This window comes from Nicotiana attenuata, unplaced genomic scaffold (genome assembly GCF_001879085.1).
Source record: "Nicotiana attenuata strain UT unplaced genomic scaffold, NIATTr2, whole genome shotgun sequence".
Classification (NCBI taxonomy): Eukaryota; Viridiplantae; Streptophyta; class Magnoliopsida; order Solanales; family Solanaceae; genus Nicotiana; species Nicotiana attenuata.
In genome coordinates, this window is record NW_017670587.1 from 98210 (window position 1) to 109988 (window position 11779).

Below are 11779 nucleotides of genomic sequence, written 5' to 3' on the forward strand. Positions count from 1 at the left end.
TGTAACTGGGATTCAAATTGAACTACAAATTTTACTCATTTTGATACTTGTTTTTTTATCAATTACTATAACTCAACTAGAACTAGTAGTTGTACTGGATTTAAATGCACTATGGCTAATAGCAGATTTACAAACCTGAAGCACAGCTTCTTCAACCAAATAATACCCTAATCTAAATTCGAACCTCGAATTAATCTAGTAACTCGACTGACGTTTACTACATTACAGTTAGTACTACATTATAATACTCCTACAAGTCCATCCTGTTTCAACAGTCCAATACAAATAACCACAATGTACTGACGAATGAATCTCTAGCGTAACAGTCACCACATCATAATTCTAGGCAGTCCTTAATTGGTTACGCACGAAAAATATAGTAAAATTCTGAATCTAGCTAACTATAGTATGAGTTTGAACAAGGGAAAGCAAATAAACAGCATTTCATTCTTTCATTTCCAACACTTGAGATCTACAGGGAGTGTCCTGGAATTAAAGCAAACAAGAGAAGAAGGTATGGTCAGCAATTTCTCAGCAGTACAGCAACAGGAATCAGCAATGAAATCAACAATGTAGGATCAGTTTTGAATCCAAAACAGCATCACCAAGTCCAGGAATGAATGAAGGAGAAACAACACCAACAAAAACCCAAAATAGACCCGATAGAGCCTAACAAACTTGAAATTTAACCCAGGATTACTTCTGCGACTTCAGTAGCCAAGTACCAGGACCTTCAAGCCATTTTTATCCTTCCTATGCTATGGATGTGAATTAACAGCCAAAATATTTTGAGATTGACCTAGGAATTCCAATATAACAGTGTTTTTTGGAGTTTCTATTGCTTTTACTCTTTTTTTTTTTGGTTTTCTGAAGAAAAACTGAATCTGAGATGAAATTTTGAACTTTTGAGTTCAGATTTTTAGTATTTGAATTTGAAATTCAAATTTTTAGATGCTAGAACTTGCAGAAAATATTTTGGGGGGAATTTTAGAAGCTGGAACTTTTTTGGAAATTTTTTCAGGTGTGTGTAACTTGCAAATGAAGGCAGGTAGGCTGCCTTTTATAGACAGGAACAGGGCAGGAAGGTTCTGGAATTCCTTCACTCAATTTCCCCCCTTTTTATTTTCAGATTTTATTCACTAATCCTAAAGTTTTGACTTGTTGCCTAAGTTATTACCCTAAGTTCCTGAAACTACAATTGAGGCCCTATTTTAGAAGCTTCTAGGGTGTTCTAGTTTAGCTTACAGCATTCTAACCCATTTTAAGTGCCCAAAATACCCCTAAATACCCTGAAATACTAACCTGGGTCACACTAACCCTGGCCCTTAGTCTCAGTTGACTATGGTTGAATTTATCAGCTATAACAACACTACCAATTAAAAAACCTAACAATTAGACTAAGAACCATCACAAATCCAATTAACTGGAGAATTAATTCCAGTATCAATCAAGCCCAAACAGAGGGATTACAAAGATAAAAATGCAAGAAATTGGAATCTAATCAGGCCAAATTGAAAAAAAGGCAAAGCACTAATTAATCAAAGCTAAAAAAAAATAAGAAATCACATTCTAAACAAACACAAGCAGAACAATAATAATGAAAAACAATCATTATTCGAAGCAAACATATCAAAATCAAAAACAAACAGAAAATCCGACTAAACTAACACTTAAACGCTTAAACTAATCAAAATTAAGCTAACACTTAAACTAACAGAAACAAAACAGAAATCAAATCAAGATTAAACAAAATTAAACTAATGAAAAATCAGAAAATTAAAAGAACTTACTGATTTTAAAATAACTGGCCCCTCCTCGAATTTTGCCCCCAAGTAATGTTATGTGTTTGTTCTTGGTAAGAACAAACACATAGCATCACCTTAGGACCAATTTGAAATCCCTTTTTCTCCAGAAATTCGAAGCAACCCTAGATCCGAAATTTGTGGAGTTTTACTTAGATTTGAAAGGTTTTGGCTTGGGTTTCGGAATAAGGAGGTCAAGGAGGTTGTAGGGTGTAAGTTTGGTCGGATTTGGAAGAGGTAAAATTTTGGCCGAGATTTCGATCTGAAATTCGAAAAGATTGGTGATGAATTGAAGGAGATGGTTTTGGGGGTTGGAAAGAGGAGGGGAAGACGAGTCGATGGTGTATTTTTGGGAGGGATTGGAGCTTAGCCGCCGGCGGAGGCGATTTCCGGCCGGCGGCGGACGGCGGAGACATGGTGGTCTGACGGTGGGCGGCGGTGGGAGACGATGAGTACGAGGATGGAGGGTTTGGTCTCTGAATTTGTAAAGTGTGTTATTACACTTTTATTTAAAATGATGGAACAAATCTGGACTGTTGGATTGGGGATGATGGACGGCCTGGATCACTCGAGCCAAAACGACGTCATTTGTATATAGAGGGCTGGACCAGGTATTTTATGGGATTGGGCCTGGGTTGAGTCTGGAATTTGGGATATGGGGGGAGGGTGGATTTGTTTGGGCTGCTTGATGTTGGCCCATCATGGCCAGCCCTTTGCCCCTTTTTATTTTAATTTCATTTATTTGTTTTCTCTTCTTTTCTTTTGTATTTTTTTTTTGTATTTTATTTATTTATTTTTTGTAAGATCAAAAATAAAAGACCCAAATTGACTCTAAAATTATACTAATTAATTTTCAAAATTAACTAATTTCTAATTTAAAATAAAACTTAAGACAAATTCTAGAAATTGAAAGTAGAAATGCTAAGAACCATTTTTGCACACTATTTTGTATTTTTAAAATTATATCCATTAAAATGCATACAAAAATGCAAACAAGACACAAAATCATGCGGTTAATTCCTAAAATTCAAATAATAAAAGAAAAATCTTAATTCTAAGGAATTTTATAGGAGTAATTTAAGTGTGGCAAAAATCACGTGCTCACAGCTGCCCCTCTTTACTCGAAGACACGAAGGATTTTCGGGCAAAGATAAATGAGCACCATGAAGGATTTTTGCCTGCTCAGCACTCCCTGAGAAGCATTTTGAAAACCGTCTGACCAAACCCTGCTTCAAAGGTTGCCTACATATCCTTGGCTATAAAGGAATCAGGTCAGTGTAGTTCTGGAAGGTCTGGTAGCTGGGACTACCAGGAGCTGTGATTTCACTGTTGTTGCTGCTGCTACTGCCTGCTGACCTCCTTATTACACCAAAAGGAAAATCAAAGCTAAGCTAGCTATGCCTATCAACTATGAGTTACAAGATTCCTATCTATGATTCTCTGCAAACTTGATCTTGAGTCTTAGCTGATTTTGCTGTGGACTTCGATCTGAATCTTGATGCTCGCAAGTTGTAGGTGTTTACTTCTTCATGCAGCATTGGGTCGAAAACAGGATCGGCGGAGTTGGTGACTTCAATCAGATTTTGAGCAATCTGCACCCTTGTTTGCTTCACATTTGAGATCGGCCGGGAGATCCTCGGTTTTTTGGCCGGGATTTGGAAAGAAAAAGGCTCCTCGGTTTTTGGGCCGAGAGTCCTCGATTTTTTGGCCGGGAAAGAAAAAGCTCCTCGATTTTTTGGCCGGGAGATCCTCGGTTTTTTGGCCGGGATTTGGAAAGAAAAAGCTCCTCGATTTTTTGGCCGGGAGATCCTCGGTTTTTTTGGCCGGGATTTGGAAAGAAAAAGCTCCTCGGTTTTTTGGCCGGGATTTGAAAAGAAAAAGCTCACGGTTTTTGGCCGGGAGATCCTCGGTTTTTTGGCCGGGATTTGGAAAGAAAAGGCTCCTCGGTTTTTGGCCGGGAGATCCTCGGTTTTTTGGCCGGGATTTGGAAAGAAAAAGCTCCTCGGTTTTTGGCCGGGATATTTAAGGAATGGGATCCTATGCTACCATGATCTGTTTTTCTTTTGGGATTTTCATTTTTATTTCTTTTCTTCTTTCTTTTTCTCTTGTTTTCCTCTTTTTATGTTTTCCTTTTTATTTAGCGAAACACATGAAAGAATTTGGGGGGGAAACTTCCTTTTTGGTCGTTTTCCTGCTGCGAAGCTGTTTCAGCGCTTGCGCCTTTCATTTCCTTTTGGATTGCACCTGCTTCTTGCACGGTTTCTTTGAATTAGACCTGTTTTCAACAAAGAACAATTTGTTAGTTTGAAACAGTGGTTGGTTTTGTGGCCTTGATCATCTCAATTGCTTGATCCCGGCCCCATTTCCGTTGAGAACTTTGCTGCTCGTTTGCCTTGAGGGTGAATCTCTTTTCAAACCGAGCGGGTTCAGCCTTAGGACTTTATGATGACTCGCCCGTGTGGGCTCTAGCCTTTTCACTTTATTCTGCCCTTGGGACCTTTGCCTTTGACTTCCTTTCTTTTCCAACGTTTTTGCTTTGAAAGCATCAACCACCATGGTCAGTCGGGATTGGCCTGACGCACTCGCTGAGGCTGGGTATTTTCTTCGACTCTGACCAGGCGGAGCCCTGTGAAGCCGGTCCTGCCACCTTTTCTTTGTACTAGTTACAGAATCAGAGTTAAACCGAAAGGGATTCGAAGAAAAAGTATGCAAAAGGCAAGCATATGATTTTAAAGAGAAGCGTCCCTTTCGGGGGAAAAGGAGGACTTATCTGGGGTGCATGCTGGCTTCAAATGAACATGACATGCTTCTTGGACTGGACGCCCGACCCACACAAACTTTCCAACTTCCCGTGGACCCATTGATCCGCATTTCAAAACCAGGGAACCTTGCCAGGACTCTTTTAGTGATGAGATGTCTTCTTGTCGGCCGACAGCGCCTTTTGCGGGTTTTCGCCAATCGACCTCTCTCATTTCTCTTCTTACCGTCGCCCGATAGTGCTCTTTGCGAGTTTCACTAAACGGACTCTCTCATTTTTAATTTCTCTACTCACCGTCGCCTTATGGTGCCCGTAGGTTATCACCGATAAGACTCTCTTATTTTATTTCTCTCAATTTGATTGCATCAGATTCCAACAATGATGTTTTCAATTCCCACGCCCTTGTCAATTGATCGGAAGGACTTGGACAAGGTTTTTTTGGTAAAAAGAATCTTGGATGGAATTTACAACTTTGGAACCATTTTGGTGGGCTCATTGACGAGCCATTATATCATCTGCCCCAGTTTCATTTTTGGGGAATTGGGATTTTTTTTTTGGTGTGACTAAACCTCAGGGAGAGGCTGCCTACGTATCCTTTCGGAATCAAGTCAAACGTAGTTCAGGGGAATAATTTTTGTTTTGTTTTTGTTTTTGTTTTTCTTTTCTTTTCTCTTCTTTTTTTTTGTATTTTTTCTTTTCTTTCTCTTTTCTTTTCTTTTCTTTTTCTTTCCTTCTTGTACTTCCGGGTTCCAAAAGGGTGACCAAAGAAGCGTAACCGGCTCAAAGGGTTTACGAAGGGTTGATAGTGTTTGGGTAGCGAGAAGGAAAGCCTTCGTCATCTCAATTGCACAAAAGCCATCATCGCAGGAGGCCTAGACATAGTACCTTTTTATTGCATCTGTATTGGCTGCTGCTTCGGGATCATCTCCTTCAATGTCTCCCAGATCCACTGCTCCTCTTGGCAGTATTTTCGGATGATGTGTGTTCCCTTTCAATTAAGAGCAAATTTTCCTTTTGCTTCCTGGTGATGAGGAAGAATGCGTCTTAACACCAGCTATCCTATTTCAAGATTCCTGGGCCGCACTTTCTTGTTGTAAGCATGGGCCATTCTTTGTTGGTACAACTGCCCGGATGTTCCCTGAGTACAGCACACTCTTTTGTTGTAATGTACGGACCTTTCCAACCCGCGAACCAATTTTCCTTCAATTGTTCCAATTCTTTTGTTTTATTTCCTCAAGGTTACCTTCTTTGCATTTCGACTTTTGATTCATTATTTCGAAGTCTGACAGCATTCTGGGATCTAGGCATGAAGTCCGCAAGCATGTCATGTTATTTAAAGCTGCATTATTACAACTGAAGAGAAGAAATGAAGGAGAGAAATAGCAAAATCAGAAAGAATAAAGAAAAATGAACGATGAAATATTGATTTCATTTCTTGGAATTTTGAAGATAACAGGGTTCACGTTCGGGAATTTAAAGACAAGAAACTACAGGAAACATCCGAGTTACACCCTGAAATAACTCGGGATGCAGAAAAAGTAGCAGGACGGGTCTACTGTGACTCCCGCCTGATCAGGAATGGTGTAGCCTTCCAGTTTTAAAGCTTGGCACTTGGTCCCACGTATAACACCTCAGCGGTGCTAGTGCCCTCTCCTGGCTGGACCATGTGGGTTTCGTAGAGCATTTTCCTCATTGCCCCACGTAGCTCCTCAATTTCTTCAGCCGTGAAAACCTTATCATCTTCCTCTTTACTGTACTTAGGCTTGACAAAAGTTTCATACGAATGTACCACCTTATAATCGGCCATTTTCATTTTTTGAAAGAATACTTCTGCTTCCTCAGCACTCACAGGCTTCTTAGGCGGGAAACGCCTTCTGGTGGCATTGTTTATCTCCTCTACATTTGAATATTTCTCAACAAGGGGTTTTTTTTCCAGCTCACCCAAAATCTCTTTACCCTTGTACGTAACCACCGTCTGATGATGATTCCATGGTACCGCAGCAGGGCTCGTCATAGGCTTCTGTGGTACGCGTCCAATAACCACTGGCTCACTCAGCCGAGGTGGTTTGATTGTCCCCCGCACCACATAGGCTTGCTTGGGTAAGTACATTTGTGTTTCTTTTTTCAAATCAACTTCCTTTTCTAGTTTTGTCTTGGTGATTTGGCTCTTCTTTTCCCCTTTCTCTTACTTCGGGGCCACCTTGGGCTTTCTTTCTGCATCGGCGATAGCAATTATAGCTTTTAAGGCTGGATCGAATTCTCTGTCCTCACAGATCATCCCGATTACTGGCCCGTTGTTGTGGGCGGGCAACGGATTATTGGTCACATTTGGGACATCCTCATCCCTCAACACAACTTTCCCTTGCTCTATTAAGTTCTCCACCGCTTGTTTCAGAGTCCAACAGTCATCTGTATGATGGCCTTCTGCCCCTGAATGGTATGCACACCTGACACCAGCTCTGTAGGCAGGCGATGCCGGATTTTGTCTGTTCTGAGGGATCGACTGCAGCAGACCCATTTGGACAAGCTTCGGGAATAGACTAAGATTCACCAATTGGGGTAAAGTTTGGTCTCCTGGGTGGTTCTCGAGGACGGAAGTTATTCTGCGGAGGTCGGGGATTATAGTGGTTCTGGTGGGGAGGCTGATCTCTTGGGAATGGAGGTTGATTTCTGTTGGCATGTGGCTGCGGTCGGGCAAAGGGTTGAGCATTCATGACCGCATATGGTTGTGGGGCATAAGCCATGTCAGGATGAGGGTAGTAGTGTTGAGAGGCTCTCTCAGAAAACATAGGTCTAGCAGCCCGGTGTCTCCTTGCCCCTGAGGCTTCCATAACCGTTTCTTCTTTCTTATTACCTTTGGCCATTCCTCCAGACCCGCCTTGGATGGCTTGGGAGGTTGCCCTAATGGCCGACTGACTCAAGATTCTTCCTGTCTTCAGACCATTCTCCACCATTTCACCAATCTTAATCGCCTCTGCAAAAGGTTTGCCCATGGCCGACATCATGTTCTGAAAATAGTCCGCTTCCTGGGCCTGAAGAAAAACAGTGACCATCTCTACCTCATCCATCGGAGGCTTCACTCTTGACTCCTGTTCGCGCCACTTAATTTCATATTCACGGAAACTTTCTGAAGGCTTTTTCTTTAGATTCGCCAAGGAGTTCTTGTCTGGCGCGATGTCTATGTTGTACTGAAGTTGTCGAACAAAGTCTCGGGCCAGATCGTCCCGAATATGCCAACGCGAGACATCTTGGTCCATATACCACTCTGAAGCGATGCCAATTAAGCTTTCCCCGAAATATGCCATCAACAATTCTTCTTTGCCACCGGCTCCCCGTAACTGATTACAATACTTCTTCAGGTGAGCAATGGGGTCACCGTGTCCGTCATATTTCTCAAATTTTGGTGTTTTGAACCCTGACGGCAAGTGTACATGCGGGAACATACATAGGTCTGTATAGGAGACACTCTTTTGCCCGCTCAAGCCTTGCATATTTTTTAAGCTCTGCTCGAGGCTTCTCATTCTCTTTGCCATCTCATCCTGCTCTGGGGCTTTGGGGGTTTTGTCCTGCCCTGATGTAAGCTCGTATGGTGGCTGCTGAGAGTAGGTATATTGAGTATAATGAGGAGGGTCAGCCTGAAAGACGGGATTTTGGAAAGTGAAGACTGAAGAGTCAACAACATGCTTGGGTAGTGATGGTTGTATGGTCGCGGAGCAGGGTGGAGCCGTGAAGATGTTGGGAGCAGGTCCAGACGGGTACACCTGGGGGCGAACCTCAGAAGGTGTTCCGAAGAAATGAGCAGTTATGGTAGGTTGCCCCAAAGGAGTGTTTGGGTGGCTGATGGGGACAGTAGTAGCACCTCCAGATCTAGGGAATAACTCCGGGAATCCAGGGATGGTGCTTGGGGGTTCCTTTCCATTGTTCCACGCATCCCACGTTTCCATGAGTCGCAGGCGCAATACCCGATTTTCCTCAGCTGTAAGGGACTCAGAGGCCGGGACCCCCGAGATGGGGCTGTCTTCGGATATGGGAATTGCAGGCGGGGTCATATCTGTAGACATTTCTATGCTACCTCTTGATCTGGTGAAGTATTGATGTGATGCCAGTGTACCACAACCAACCACCGTTTCTAAAAGCTAAGCTGGTATTGACAGCAACAACAGTTAGTGTGAACAAATAACAGATAGGTAACTGCACATTGGAGTGTGATGCACCTATGAATCTACATGTTTGCACTGGTTGCATGCGTTATCCCGGCTTTTCTTTTCTATTTTCTCTTCTTTTGATTTCCACTCTTGGTTTTTCTTGCTTTTTCTTTCTCTTTCTATTTTTCTCTCATTTTTCTTTTCCCTCTGTTTTTCATTTTCTGCTTTTCCCTTTTCTTTTGCCTATGGTTTTTCTCTCTATTCCTTATTTCTCTTTCTGTCCTTTCTTTTCCTCTTCTTTGTTTTTCCTTTATTTCCTTCCTCGTATTTCTCTCTCTCTTCTTCGTTTTTTTAGGTACGTCGACTCTAGTGAGTCTCGTCCTACGTACTCTACGTCGTACCCGTGCTAGTACGTAACTACCGAACGTAACCGTAACGGTTACCGTTTTAGTTTACGTTTAAAGTTAAAAACGTAAACGTAACGTAAAAACGTTATAAAACGGTTAAAAACGTAAAAAGTAAAACGTTAAAGTTAAAACGGTTTAGTTTTAAACCGTTTAACTTTAAAACTTTCGTAAAAACTTTAACGAAACCCGTTAAAGAACCGTTAACGGTAAAAACGTTTAAACGGACCTTTTAACCGGGTTACGTTTACCGGTTTAAACTTTTTTTCGGTTTTTAAAACCCTTTAACGGGGAAAAAACCGTAAAAAAGGGTAAAACCCGTAAACGGTAAAAACCCCGAAAACCGAAAACGTAACCCTAAAACGAAAAAACCGTAACCAAAAAACGTTCCGAAACGTAACCGTTTACGAAACGTTTAACGAAACGTAAGACCTACGAACCTTACGACCGTTACACGTCGCCGGGCCGCCGGGGCACGTCACCTCGGCGACTCGGACCGCCGGGCGTCGCGTCGCAGTACCCTTTCGTTAACTCGTATACTAGACTCATTACATAGACCTGCGAAACAAATATCATCACGGAGGCAAAGAACGTGGTACGACCCATCCGCTCACCGGCCTGACACTTCATGACAATATAGTTGGCAATTGCTTTTTGACGTTCTTTCCCCTGGACTTTTGGCCCGTTTTCTTCGGAGTTAGTCGACTTATCTGTTGGGTACGAGCCTCTAGCACCTGAGCATCCTGGAAGTGAAGGTCTTGTAATAATTTTATTTCCTTTTCCATCTCAGCGATTAACCCATAGCATTGTTCCCTCTCGGCCTGAAATTCTTTGTCCCGCCGAGCTGCCTTTTCTTCAAGAGCATTCATTTTTCTTTTCATGTTAGCAATGGTTCCCTCGTAGTTTCTCTTCATTTGTTGTACAAACTGGGCTCTTTCCTCAGTCTTCTTTGCCCATTGTGCCCGAAGTCTTGCCATGTTCCCCTCGGATTTCTCCAATTCTTCCCGACAGTCCAAGACTTGCTTCTTTAACCCTTTTATCAATCTCTCGTCGGATAGACTTCTTTCTTGATTCCTGGCATCTATTTTCATTTGTTGAATTAGGGCCTTGAGAGCTTCATTCTCCTGGGCCAATTTCTTTTTATCACCTTCATCAGCTGCGGCTTGCAAGCTGTTTTCAAATCGGAGCTCCTAAACCTGTTTTTCCAATGCTCCTACTCGGGCCCTGTACTCCTTTTCCTTGGCTAACCAATCCCATTGCACCTGGGCCTCGTTAGTGAATTGTTGTACATGTGGCCTTTTGGCGGGTCTCTCAGGAATTTGAAATCTTTTACCAAACCAGACCAAGTACTTGGGATCTACCTCGCCTCTGGCTCGGTCCTGTACTATAGTTTTAGGCTCAAGATACCTGCACTCATTCCATATCTTTCGGATTCTGCCTTCAGGGAATGTAGCCTTCGGGCCTAACTCGATGACTTGCCCACTCAGGTCTTCATCATTGTGCACTGTTTGGAATCTTCCAAATTGTCGCAAGACTCGGAAAGGAGCATACGGTTGTACGCTTCGAATACCCATCAAAAGAATATAAGAGACCTCTGCTGATGTGTATACAGCTTCAGTAGCAGGAAGCCATCCATAAGCCCATTCAACTTTATCCGCGGTCAGGGATCTTAAGCATGACGACCAGGCCTCAGTACCCTCAGGGAACTCAATACCTGTCACTCGGGTCTCAAATTCTGCAATACAACTCAATCCGGTTAAACCGTAGTTCATATAGCCTGTGCGGTGACAGAGGTGTTCCTGTATCCACAACTGCAAGAGCAAATTGCAACCTTGAAAGAATTTCACACCTTCCCGACATTTGGTCAAAGCTCGGTACATTTCTGCTACAATCAGGGAAACCACTGTGCTAGTAGGTTTTTTCATGGCAACATCTAGCATCCCTACCAGGCCGAGGTCTATGTGACCATCTTTTCTCGGACAAATCACCACTCCCAAAAAGGCTACCATGAAGGCTAATCCCCATCGGGCTTCCCATTTGTCTTTATTTCCGGCATGTGTCAATCCTGTGTTGGGTTCCTCGAAACCTTTGGGGTTACCATACCGGTGATATAAGAAATGCAATGTACAACACCCTTCCGCCAGGTGCGGGTCTTGAATATCCCGGCTGATGTTCAACAAATCCAAGAACCTATGAAGGGTTACCGGTCGTGGGGCCAATGGGTATCTACCTCGGAGGTTCCGTTAAGACCCGCGTATCCTGCAATCTCTTCTAATGTAGGTGTCAGTTCAAAATCTAAAAACCGGAATACATTACGGGTCGGGTCCCAAAATGGTACTAGTGCCTCAATGATATCCTTCCTTGGTTTGATGTTCAATAAATCTATGAGACCGCCCAAACTTTTGACCGCGGTATCTCTGCTTCCTTTTCCCAAATCGTGCCACCACATATGGAGTTTCAAAGGAATCTCGCTCAGGACTGAGAAGGTTTCGATGTTACTTGAATTCATCCTGCACATTTATTTTAGGGGAATTCAATGATTTTTTTTGAAAAATGGCTATTTGTGCAAAAATTCTTTATTTAGAAAACAAGGACTTGGATTTGCAAATACGGCCTTTCAGCACTTCTGGGAGGAAGATTTTAAGGCTGTGCCCGCAAACTATTTAAAAA